This window comes from Nicotiana tabacum, chromosome 11 (assembly GCF_000715075.1).
Source record: "Nicotiana tabacum cultivar K326 chromosome 11, ASM71507v2, whole genome shotgun sequence".
Classification (NCBI taxonomy): Eukaryota; Viridiplantae; Streptophyta; class Magnoliopsida; order Solanales; family Solanaceae; genus Nicotiana; species Nicotiana tabacum.
In genome coordinates, this window is record NC_134090.1 from 35,836,326 (window position 1) to 35,850,791 (window position 14,466).

Genomic DNA, 14,466 nt, shown 5'->3' on the forward strand with positions numbered 1-14,466 from the left:
TAGAAAATGAACTTAATAACTTCAGCATATTCATTACAAAAAAGCACAGCATAAAAACATAAAAAAAGAATTATAAAAACTAAACATAAAAACCAACTAAGAAGTATAAAGCAAATACCAACAAATAACAAGGATAATGCAATAGAAAGTTAAGAAAAAAAGGATGAGAATTACATTGATACAAAAAGAGATGAGAACAACACACAAAGTACAAACAAAAACATCAGCTCTCTGGGCTGAAGTTATACAAAATGAACCTAAAAACTTCAGCTCTCTGGGTTGAAGTAAACAAAAAAGCACAGCATTAAAACATAAAAAAAGGATAACAAACACTAACAATCATCACCACCACCATCATCATCATCACAGTACTCCTCAATTTCTCTAAATATCTCATCATCATCAGTATCGGAGATAACTATAGGGTAGTCGGGCAAAAGACCACTAAATCCAAGGAGATCAATCTTCAACTTGTCGAATTCATCACGCAGCTGACTTTGTTCGACGATTACTCTGTCCATAAGAGGAAGAAGAGTCTTCAGGTTGTTTTGCAGCTTGGAATAGTCGTTCCAGCTGGGAAACTGAAAACTATCAAACTGCTGTACAACCTTGTCGAACGAGGTTGAATAACCTCCACAACTACGTTCCAGGTTACACTTGTTCTGGAATGATTCATTGGCAAAGAGCTTTGGTCTGATTCTCTCCCAATCAACCTTTATTTGATCCCACAAAAGCATAAGATTAGCTATCGGTTTGTTATTGTACCACTCACACTTCAAAGTTTCCCACTTCTGCTTGATTTCATCAAAATTAGGCTTCCTACTTCCGCTTCCACCAGACATTCTTTCTTTAACAAAAGCTGAAAGACTAAAAATGAATATAAATTTAAAGAAATATGATGGAAGTCTATGAATGACTATGAAATTTTCAAGTGAAGAGATTGTTAATATAGACAAAGAGTTCACCTAATCAATTAAATATCTATAAATGTAAAAGTAACTTTTCAGGTGTTTTTACTATTTTACGTTCAGAGAAATTGAATGAAACAAGATAAGTAGGTGGTAAAACAAGTATGTGGTAAATGCAAAAAGAAATGTAACTTCAGCCTAATAAGCCCACAATTTTTCTATAGTAAAAAAATAACTTAAGCCTGAAAAATAATTTTTTGGATCATTTACTATATGGTCAAATAAATTTAAATGAAAAATGAAGTAGGTGACAAAAGACAAAAAATAGATAGTAGATGCAAAAAAGATAAGTATCAACTTAAAAAAATACCAAAACATGCTGAAGTTTTTGTTATAAGCTTTTTCAAAAACTTCAGTCCAATGTGCTGAAGTTATTTAGTTCATTTCTAAAACTTCAGCCCATAATAAGCTGAAGTTTTTTATCGTGCATTCAATAGTTTTGTTGTAAATGCTTTTTCAAAAACTTCAACTCAATATGCTGAAGTTAGTTAGTTCATTTCTGAAAACTTCAGTACTTGATGAGCTGAAGTTTTTCTCCTGGACTCGATAGTTTTTGTCGTAAAGCTTTTTCAAATAACATCAGCTCCATGTGTTGAAGTTATTTACTTTATTTTTAAAACCTTCAACACTTGATAAGATGAAGTTTTTGTCCTGGACTCGATATTTTTTGTCATAAAGCTTTTTCAAATAACTTACGCGATTAAGTTTTTGTCCTACATTTGACACTTTTGTTATGACTTTTAACCAAAACTTCAGCTTAAAAGAAGAAGTTATTTACTTCATAATGAAGTTTAGCATATTTGAATCAATCCAAGTATACTAAAAAACTGTAATGCGAATAGAACAAAAATTTAAAAGACATCACATAAATCATAAAAAATAATTTGTATTCACACAATCCAATTTTGTTTTCGCTTACATCCTTGAAAAAAAAGAAAAAATTAGTTTTTTGTTTACAAGTTATTCTCTATTCAAAAAATTGACAGAGTGCCTTCATATTCTCCATAGTCATATCCTAGTTGTTCTTCTTGGGTTTCTTAACAAAACTTCATGAACCTTCACTACGTCTTCAACTGATTCACAAAAGCGGCAATACGAGCACTTTTCATTACCACCTTGTACGGACCTCTGAATTACATCTGCCATATTATTGCATTTTCCACATATGTGCATCTGGGAGGACTCACTAAGTGTGAAAAGGCATTCATGCAAATTCGTTGTAGCACCATGAGCTATAAGACAATCACCCTCCATTTCACCAAATTTAATTCCACCAAAGCGTTTTCTGTCAGACACAGGTTGACAAAGTTTAGTACTATGATTTTTTTTAGCAACTCCCGTCTTCTTTCATAAGAAAAAAAGAAGAAAATGTTGGCAAAGACATGCTTACTGGTGTGCAGCTGGAATTCGTGGGAAGCAAAGATAATGAACGAGAAGTCCAAAAAATTTCATATGTGAGGGAGAGTGGTGTCACGACCCAATTCCCGAACCCGCTCGTGATGGTGTGTCTCGTGAAGACAAGGTCAACCAGACCAAAACGGGACACCTCTTTAAGCATTTAATTAACATAAACAGTAATAAACATAATATAATATCCATAGGTTGCGAAAACTTTAACGATAACAACAGTGGAAACCATCTCGACACAGCCCACACCGGGGTATCACAAGTCATGAGCTACTACAGAATCTGGTATAAGTCTACAAAGTACGGAATCCGATACAACAGTCTGAAGAAAACATAAAAGATAGAGGATAAGAGAGACAAGGGTCTGCGGACGTCAACAACTACCTTGTAACTCCAAATCACTGCCTAGCCTAGAAGGAATCAGCGCTCAGGTGCGGACTCTGCTGTGCCTAAATCTGCATACACGGTGCAGGGAGTAATGTAAGTACTCTGACTTAGTGAGTAATAATTATAAATAATGGCTGAAAGTATGAAAACACATAAAGGCACAAGGCAATTCCATATCAAGCAGTAAAATCACTTAAAGCAGTAAATCAGTGAAGAAATCAAATGATATTCCTTTTTAAAACAAGTAAAATCGGTAATTTAACAGGTGAATAACAAGTAGAAATCCGCCCCTCGGGCACAGTATCAATCGCTCAGAACAATATCAGCCCCTCGGGCTCACTCTCAGCACAGTATCAGCCCCTCGGGCTCAGTATCAATCACTCAGAACAGTATCACCCCTCGTGCTTACTCTCAGATCATAATGGGTACCCGCGCTCACTGTGGGTGTGCAAACTCTGGAGGGGCCCCTTACGGCCCAAGCGCTATATCAAGCCACCTCGTGGCATTATCACTCGGCACTCGGCCTCACATCACTCAAGCCACCTCGTGGCATATAAAGTATCTCAGGCCCTCGGCCTCATATCACTCAGCATATCCTCACATATGGCCCTCGGCCTCACTCAGTCCAAAAATCATCACAAGCCCCTTGGGCATTAGTAAAACAGTAGTTCTCAGCCCAAAACATGATGTAGAAATATCATTTAAGTTTCAAATCTGAGTAAAAGTGGCTGAGTTTGTAAAACAGTAGATATCAACAGGACTGAGTTCAAATAATAAGTCAAGCAGTGAGGAAACAGTGATAAAAATCCCCGAAGGGTTCAAATAGTTGGCACGAAGCCCAAATATGGCAATCAACCCAAATCATGATGATAACAAATGAATTTCAGTCAAATACGCGGTAAAATCATCAATCAGGACTGACCAAGTAAGAATCCCCAGTAGTAAAAGATACCACGCTCATCATCCAACGTGTATCTTGCCTCAATATAGCACTACGATGTGCAATCCGGGGTTTCAAACCCTCAGGACATCATTTACCACCATTACTCACCTCGAACTGGCTAATTCTCTAGCTCGCGACGCCTTTGCCCCTCGAATTGACCTCCACGCACGTCGAATCTATCCAAAATCAGAACGAATACGTCACAATATGCTAAGGGAACAAAGCCCAAGCGAAAACATTCGAAAAAATATCAAAAATCCCAAAACTAGCAAAACCAGAGCCCCGGACCCACATCTCGAAATCGGGTAAAATTTACATTTTCAGAATCCTCATACCCTCACGAGTCTAACCATACCAAAATTATCCAATTCTGATACCATTTTGTCCTTCAAATCATCATTTTACATTTTTGAAAGGTTTCATAATTTTCTTCCCAAATTCCATGCCAAATCACGAATTAAATGATGAATTCAGTAATAACATCATGTATTCTAGCCAAATCTGAGTGAAAATCACTTACCCCGATGAATTTCTTGAAACACCTTCAAAAAATCGCCAAAATCCAAGCTCTCTAGGTCAAAATATTAAATAAAATCCAAAACCTCATATTTATAGGGAACACCTCAGATTTCAGCCTCCGCGGGCTGCACCAAAACGACCGCAGGCTGCACAAGCCAGTGCAGTCCACGCAAAAACAACCGCGGCCGCACAGGCCTTCCTCTACAATGACAGGTTTTAGTATTTTAGCCATAATTTTTGTTACAGATGTCCAAATTGTGATATCTTCACATTTCTGGAAACTACACACGAAGGAATACAACTTTCGTTTTTGAATCACTTCAAAATTCCTTGTAGATCAAAAGATATGAGCTTCCGAAGTTGGACCAGCGAGAAGGTTCTTCACCGCGGCCGCGCCCCCTTTTGTACGGTCCGCGCGACACCTACCGCTGCCGCGCCAGCTTTTGTGTGGTCCGCACAGAACTCACTGCGGGCGCACTCATTTTTGTACGGACCGCGTGGGTGAGTTCCGGGGCCTTCAAACCTTCTGGACCTGCTACAGCTATGATTTTCATACTAAAACATCCCGGAACACCCGAAACTTCAAACTAATTGTACCAACACATCCCATGACATCGTTCAAACTTGCTCAACACTTCGGAACGCTTACAACAACATCAAATCACCAATTTAACATAGGATTCAAGCCTAAGAACTCCAAGAACGCTTAAATTATGCTTTCGATCAAAAGGTCTATCAAATCTCGTCCGAATGACCTGAAATTTTGCACACACATCCCAAATGACACAACGAAGCTACTGCAACTCTCGGAATTCTATTCCGACCCCTATATCAAAATCTCGTCTATCAACCGGAATTTGCCAAAATATTAATTTTGTCAATTCAAGCCTAAATCTTCTCTACAACTCCAAAACCCATTCCGATCGCGCTCCTAAGTCACCAATCACCTCTCGAAGCTAACTGAACCATCAGAACTCACTTCCGATCCTTCTAACACATAAGTCAATATCCAGTTGACTTTTCCAACTTAAGCTTTCTTAAAAGAGACTAAGTGTCTCATTTCTTACCAAATCTTCTCCGAACTCGAACTAATCAACCCGATCACATAAAACACGAATAACGAAGCGTAAAAAAGCTAAAATGGGGAAAACGGAGCGGTAATTCATGAGATGACTGGCCGGGTCATCACATCCTCCCCAACTTAAACAAACATTCGTCCTCGAATGAGTCAAGAAACATACCTGAAGCCTCGAATAGGTGAGGATATCTGCTCCGCATCTCCCGCTCGGTCTCCCAAGTAGCCTCCTCCAAGGGCCGATCTCTCCACTGCACTTTCACTGAAGCTATACCCTTTGACCTCAACTTCCGAACCTGACGACCCAAAATAGTTATTGGCTCCACATCAAAGGTCAAATCATCATCCAAGTGAACCGTGCTGAAGTCCAAAACATGAGACGGATCTCCAATATACTTCCGGAGCATAGGAACATGAAATACCGGATGCACACTCGACAAACTGGGTGGCAACGCAAGCTCATAAGCCACCTCCTCAATCCTCCGAAGCACCTCAAAAGGCCCAATGAACCGCGGACTCAACTTGCTTTTCTTCCCAAACCTCATAACACCCTTCATGGGTGAAACCTTCAGCAAGACCTTCTCACCAACCATGTAGGACACATCTCGAACCTTCCGGTCCGCATAACTCTTCTGACGCAACTGCATTGTACGAAGCCTCTCCTGAATCACCTTCACCTTCTCTAAGGCATCCTGAACCAAATCTGTCCCCAATAGTCTAGCCTCGCCGGGCTCGAACCAACCAACCGGAGATCTACACCGCCTCCCGTACAAAGCCTCATACGGAGCCATCTGAATACTCGACTGGTAGCTGTTATTGTAAGCAAACTCTGCAAGCGGTAGAAACTCATCCCATGAACCTCTAAAGTCAATAACACAAGCATGAAACATGTCCTCCAATATCTGAATCGTACGCTCGGACTGTCCGTACGTCTGAGGATGAAAAACTGTGCTCAACTCCACCTGAGTACCCAACTCTTGCTGAACAGATTTCCAAAACTGGGAAGTAAACTGAGTACCTCAATCTGAGATGATGGAGACCGGAACACCATGCAATCGAACAATCTCCTGGATATAAATCCCTGCCAACCGCTCTGAAGAATAGGTAGTACACACAGGGATGAAGTGCGCGGACTTGGTCAGCCGATCCACAATCACCCAAATAGCATCGAACTTCTTCAAAGTCCGAGGAAGACCACTCACAAAATCCATGGTGACTCTCTCCCACTTCCACTCGGGAATAACCATCTGCTGAAGCAAGCCACCCGATCTCTGATGCTCATATTTCACCTGCTGACAATTGAGACACCGAGCTACAAATCCCACGATATCTTTCTTAATTCTTCTCCACCATTAGTGCTGCCTCAAATCCTGATACATCTTCGCGGCAACCTGATGGATAGAATACCGTGAGCTATGGGCCTCTTCCAGAATAAACGCTCTAAGTTCATCCACATTGGGCATACAAATCCGGCCCTGCATCCTCATCACACCATCATCACTGATGGTCACATCTCTGGCATCACCATGCTGAACTCTGTCCTTAAGGACAAGCAAATGAGGATCATCATACTGGCGCTCTTTGATGCGATCATATAAGGAAGACCGAGAAACCACACATGCCAACACCAGACTAGGCTCCGAAATATCCAATCTTACGAACCGATTGGCCAAGGCCTGAACATCAACTGCAAGGGGTCTCTCCCCAACTGGAATATACGCCAAACTCCCCATACTCACTGCCTTTCGGCTCAATGCATCGGCCACCACATTGGCCTTTCCCGGATGGTACAATATAGTGATATCATAGTCCTTAAGCAATTCCAACCATCTCCGCTGCCTCAAATTAAGATCCTTTTTCTTGAACAAATGCTGAAGACTGCGATGATTGGTGAATACCTCACAAGATACACCATACAAATAATGCCTCCAAATCTTCAATGCATGAACTATGGCAGCCAACTCCAAATCATGAACAGGGTAGTTCTTCTCATGGGGCTTCAACTGACGAGAAGCATAAGCAATAACTCTACCCTCCTGCATCAATACACAACCAATCCCAACTCTCGAAGCATCACAATACACGGTATATGAACCTGAAGCTGATGGTAAAACCAACACTGAAGCTGTGGTCATGGCTATCTTGAGATTCTGAAAGCTCTCCTCACACTCGTCCAACCATACAAATGAAACACCCTTCTGAGTCAACTTGGTCAAGGGCGATGCGATAGATGAGAATCCCTGAACAAACCGGCGATAATAGCCTGCCAACCCAAGAAAGCTACAAATCTCTGTGGATGAAGACGGTTTGGGCCAACTCTGAACCACCTCTATCTTCTTCGGATCAACCTGAATACCCTCGCTGGACACCACGTGCCCCAAGAAAGCCATTGTACTGAGCCAAAACTCACACTTGGAGAATTTTGCATAAAGTTTCTCCTCCCTCAATCTCTGCAACACAACTCTCAAATGCTCCGCGTGCTCCTCCTGACTACGCGAGTACACCAGAATATCGTCAATGAATACAATAACGAACGAATCCAGATAAGGCCGAAATACACTGTTCATCAAATGCATGAACGCTGCTGCGGCATTGGTTAGCCCGAAAGACATGACAACAAACTCGTAATGACCATATCTAGTCCTGAAAGCAGTCTTAAGAATATCTGAATTCCTGATCTTCAACTGGTGATAACCCGAATGGAGATCAATCTTGGAGAACACCCTCGCTCCCTAAAGCTGATCAAATAAATCATCAATGCAAGGCAAATGATACTTGTTCTTAATTGTTGCTTTGTTCAATTTCCTATAATCAATGCACATTCTCATCGTGTCATCCTTATTCTTCACAAACAAAACTGGTGCACCCCAAGGGGACACACTAGGCCGAATGAACCCCTTATCTAGGAGTTCTTGAAGCTGTTCTTTCAGTTCTTTCAACTCTGCTGGTGCCATATTATATGGCGGACTAGAAATGGGCTGAGTGCCCAGCACCAGGTCAATACCAAAATCAATATCCCTGTCCGGTGGCATGCCCGGCAGGTCTGCAAGAAACACATCGGGAAAATCCCTCACAACTGGGACAAAATCGATACTAGGAGTCTCAACTCCAACATCCCTCTCGAACGCTAGATATGAAAGACAACCCTTCCCAACCATACGTTGGGCCTTCAAAAGAGATATCAATCTACTAGGAACATAATCGGTCACACCATGCCACTCGATTCGTGGTACACCCGGCATAGCCAAAGTGCTAAGATAGTCTAGAATAGCACAACATGGAGATAGCCAATCCATGCCCAAAATGACATCAAAATCTACCATGCTCAATAGCAATAGGTCTACTCGGGTCTCCAGACCCCCAATAGTCACCACACATGACTGGTACAAACGATCTACAACAATAGTATCGCCCATCGGGGTAGATACATGAATAGGTAAAGCAAGAAACTCATGGGGCGTACCCAAATAACGAGCAAAGTATGATGACACATAAGAAAAGGTGGAACCGGGATCAAATAATACAGAGGCATCTCTGTGGCAGACTGAAACAATACCTGTAATGACAGCATTTGAAGCAATAACATCTAGCCTGCCTGGAAGTGCATAAAAACGGGCCTGACCGCCCCTTGATTGGCCTCTCCCTCTGGGGCGACCCCTGGCTGCTTGATCTCCACCCCTAGTTGGCTGGGCGGGTGGTGAGGTAACTGGAGTAGAAGTCGAGGGCTGACCCCTCTGCTGAGATGAACTAGCAATACGACGAGGACACTACCTCCATACATGTCCAAACTCTCCACACTCAAAACTACTCCTAGGTGCTGGAGAAGGGGACTGAAGGGAACCCCTCGCACCGGAGTGACCAACTGATGCACTCAGCATAGAAGAACCCTGAGCTGATGGGGCACGAGATGAACTCTGGGCTGGGAGGGCGCTGAGTGAAGGCTGACCCTGCTGTGACCCATGATAACCATAACCTGAAGATGCCCCATGATAACTTGGGCAAGCTGACTGAGCAGGCCTGAAAGAACGGCCTCTACCATGCTGAAACTGGCCCTTCAAAGGAGCACCACTATAACTGCTAGATCCTCGAGGCCTCTTGGCCTCCCTCTCCTATCGATCTTGACGGCGAACCGTCTCAATCTAGCGAGCGATATCGACCACCTCCTCGAACGTAGCACCTAACACCCTCTCTCAGGTCATAAGAATATGGAGATGATAGTTAAGGCCATCAACAAATCTCCTGATGCTCTCTTGATTTGTCGGAACCATCCAAATGGCATGATGAGCCAACTCAGAAAACCTCAACTCATACTGTGACACAGTCATATTCCCTTGTCGCAACCACTCAAACTGTCTACCAGCTCCTCTTTGCAGGACTGTGGCACATACTTCTCCAAGAAGAGAGTGGAGAACTGCTGCAAGTAAGGGGCGTTGCTCAAATCGGCCTATGCCTCTCATACGCCTCCTACCATGTGAAGGCAGCCCTAGTAAACTGAAAGGTGGTAAATGCCACACGGCTAGTCTCAAGAATCCCTATTGTACGAAGCATCCGCTGACACTTATCAAGAAAACCCTGGGCATCCTCGCCCTCAACACCACTAAATGACGGAGGCTGGAGTCTACCAAACCTCTCAAGACGATGTTGCTCATCATCAGGCATAACTGGCACAACAAACTCCTAAGCTGGTGCAACCGACTGAGCTGGAGGTGCCCCCGGTGTCTGTAGTCCCTGCACTACCTGCTCAGGTGTGCGAGTAGCGGGGGTCTGATTGCCTCCCTCGGCCTGTAAAGTAGTTGTTGCTGTAGTGGCTGAAACTGCCTGAGCTAGGCCAGTGCAAACTGATAAGATCTGTGTCAACGCCTCCTGAAGACCCGGAACCACAATAGGCACAGCTGGTGCCTGAACTGGTGCTGCTGGAGCATCTATAGCTGGAGTCGGATCCAGAGCTAGGGCAGCTGGTGGATCTACAGGTGCTGTCCTCACTGCTCTGCCTCTGCCACAACCACGACCGCATCCATGGTCTCTGGTGGCCTCCGTTGGTGGCACTGGTGGTCGCCTACCTCGTCTGGTAGCTCGCGTCCTCACCATTTGTGAGAGAATGGAATAACAGAAGTTTAGTACTCGGACCAACAAGTTCGCACGACAAGAGTTTCAAGAATATGAAGTTTTCCCTAAAGGTTTTGCAGCCTCTCGAGGTTAAATACAGACGTCTCCGTACCGATCTGCCAAACTCTACTAAACCTGCTCATGACTCGTGAGACCTACGTAACCTAGGCTCTTAGACGGACCTGTCACGACCCAATTCCCGAACCCAGTCGTGATGGCGCCTCTCGTGAAGACAAGGCCAGCCAGACCAAAACGGGACACCTCTTTAAGCAGTTAATTATCATAAACAGTAATAAACATAATATAATATCCATAGGTTGCGAAAAACTTTAACGATAATAACAGTGGAAACCATCCCGACACAGCCCAAACCGGGGTGCCACAAGTCATGAGCAACTACAGAATCTGCTATAGGTCTACAAAGTACGGAACCTGATACAACAGTCTTAAGAAAACATAAATGATAGAGGATAAGAGAGACAAGGGGCTGCGGACGTCAACAGCTACCTCGTAACTCCAAATCACTACCTAGCTTGGAAGGAATCAGCACTCAAGTGCGGACTCTACTATGCCTGAATTTGGACACACGGTGTAGGGAGTAATGTGAGTACTCCGACTCAGTGAGTAATAATTATAAATAATGGATGAAAGTATGAAAACACGTAAAGGCACAAGGCAATTCCATATCAAGCAGTAAATCACTTAAAGTAGTAAATCAGTGAATAAATCAAATGATATTCCTTTTTAAAACAAGTAAAACAGGTAATTTAATAGGTAAATAACAAGTAGAAATCCGCCCCTCGAGCACAATATCAATCGCTCAGAACAGTATCAGCCCCTCGGGCTCACTCTCAGATCATAATGGGTACCCGAGCTCACTGTGGGTATGCAGACTCCGGAGGGGCCCCTTACAGCCCAAGCGCTATATCAAGCCACCTCGTGGCATCATCACTCGGCACTTGGCCTCATATCACTCAAGCCACCTCGTGGCATATAAAGTATCTCAGGTCCTCGGCCTCATATCACTCAGCATATCCTCACATATGGCCCTCGGCCTCACTCAGTCCAAAAATCATCACAAGCCCATTAGGCCTTAGTAAAACAATAGTTCTCAGCCCAAAACATGATGTAGAAATATCATTTAAGTTTCAAATCTGAGTAAAGGTGGCTGAGTTTGTAAAACAGTAGATATCAACAAGACTGAGTTCAAATAATAAGTCAAGCAATGAGGAAACAGAGATAAAAATCTCCAAAGGGTTCAAATAGTTAGCACGAAGCCCAAATATGGCAATCAGCCCAAATCATGATGATAACAAATGAATTTCAGTCAAATACGCGGTAAACTCATCAATCAGGATGGACCAAGTCACAATCCCCAATAGTAGAAGACCACACGCTCATCATCCAACGTGTATCTTGCCTCAATATAGCACTACGATGTGCAATCCGGGGTTTTAAACCCTCAGGACATCATTTACAACCATTACTCACCTCGAACTGGCTAATTCTCTAGCTTGCGACGCCTTTACCCCTCGAATTGGTCTCCACGCGTGTTGAATCTATATAAAATCAGAATGAGTACGTCACAATATGCTAAGGGAACAAAGCCCAAGCGAAAGTATTCGAAAAATATCAAAAATCCCTAAATTAGCAAAACCTGAGCCTCCGGGCCACGTCTCCGAATTAGTTATAATTTACATTTTCAGAATCCTCATATCCTCACGAGTCTAACCATACCAAAATTATCCAATTCTAATACCATTTGGTCCTTCAAATCATCATTTTACATTTGTGAAAGGTTTCACAATTTTCTTCCCAAATTCCATCCCAAATCAGGAATTAAATGATGAATTCAGTAATAAATTCATGTATTCTAGCCAAATCTGAGTTAAAATCACTTACCCCGATGAATTTCTTTAAAAACCTTCGAAAAATCACCAAAATCCGAGCTCTCTAGGTCAAAATATTAAATAAAACCCAAAATCTCATATTTATAGGGTACCCCTCAGATTTCAGCCTCCGCGGGCCGCACAAGCAAGTGCGGTCCGCACAAAATAACCGCGGCCGCACAGGCCTTCCTCTGCAGTGATAGGCTTTAGTATTTTGGCCATACATTTCGCTACATGTGTCCAAATTGTGATATCTTTACATTTCTGGAAACTACACACGAAGGGATACAACTTTTGTTTTTGAATCACCTCAAAATTCCTTGTAGATCAAAAGATATGAGCTTCCAAAATTGGACCAGCGGGAAGGTTCTTCACCGCGGCCGCGCCCCCTTTTGTGTTGTCCGCGCGACACCTACCGCGGCCGTGCCCGCTTTTGTGCGGTCTGCACAGCACTCACCGCGGCCGCACTCATTTTTGTGCAGACCGCGTGGGTGAGTTCCGGGGCCTACAACCCTTTTGGACCTGCTACGGCTATGATTTTTGCACTAAAACATCCCGGAACCTACCCGGAGCCCCCGAAACTTCAAACTAGTTGTACCAACACATCCCATGACATCGTTCAAACTTTCTCAACACTTCAGAACGCTTACAACAACATCAAATCACCAATTTAACATAGGATTCAAGCCTAACAACTCCAAGAACTCTTAAATTATGCTTTCGATCAAAAGGTCTATCAAATCTCGTCCGAATGACCTGAAATTTTGCACACACACCCCAAATGACACAACGAAGCTACTGCAACTCTCGGAATTCCATTCCGACACCTATATCAAAATCTCGCCTATCAACCGGAATTTGCCAAAATATCAATTTCGCCAATTCAAGCCTAAATCTTCTCTACAACTCCAAAACTCATTCTGATCGCGCTCCTAAGTCACCAATCACCTCCCAAAGCTAACCGAACCATCGAAACTCACTTTCGAGCCTTCTAACACATAAGTCAATATCCGGTTGACTTTTCCAACTTAAGCCTTCTTAAAAGAGGCTAAGTGTCTCATTTCTTACCAAATCTTCTCCGAACTCGAACTAATCAACCCGGTCACATAAAACACAAATAATGAAGCGTAAAGAATCTGAAATGGGGAAAATGGAGCGGTAATTCATGAGACGACTGGTCGGGTCGTCACAAGTGGCCACATCAAATACTCGAGCCCCGGGACAATTTTACTAAAACTTAGATTTATCAATGAGTAAAAAGAGCAAATTGTCCTGGAGCTCGAGTGTTTGATCTGGCCACTCTCCTTTACATATGAAGTATTTAGACTTTTCCTTCATTATCTTTGCTTCCCATGAACTCTCTACTACACCCAATAAGCATGTCTCTGCCACATTTTTTTGTTTTTCTTTGAATATAAATTTAAAGAAATATGATAGAAGTCTATGGATTGACTATAAAAATTTTCAAGTGAAGAGATCATTAATATAGCCAAAGAGTACACCTAATCAATTTAATATCTATATTTGCTGAAGAAACTATTATCTGTTTTTTGTTCAGATAAATTGAATGTAAGAAAATAAGTAGTTGGCAAAACAAGTAAGAGGTAAATGCTAGTAGTTGGTAAATGTAATAAAAAAATAGTAAAAAATAAGGCCACAAAAAGTAGGTGATATAGGTGATAAATGACATAAAGTAGCTAGAAAATGCAAAAAAGATAATTATCAAATTAAAAAAAATACCAAAACATGCTAAAGTTTTTCTCGTAAAGCTTTTTCAAAAAACTACAGCCCAATGTGCTGAAGTTGTGTAGTGTATTTCTAAAGACTTCAGCTCTTGATAAGCTGAAGTTTTTGTGTTGCATTCAATAGTTTTTTCGTAGAGATTTTTCAAAAAAACTCCAGCCCGAAATGCTGAAGTTTTTTAGTGTATTTCTAAAAACTTCAGCTCTTGATAAGCTGAAGTTTTTGTGTTGGATTCAATATTTTTGTCGTAAAACCTTTTCAAAAAACTTCAGCCCAATGTGCTGAAATTTTGTAGTGTATTTCTAAAAACTTCAGCATTTGATAAGCTGAAGTTTTTGTGTTGGATTCAATAATTTTTGTCGTAAAGCTTTTTCAAAAAACTCCAGCCCAATGTGCTAAAGTGTTTTAGTGTATTTTTAAAAACTTCAA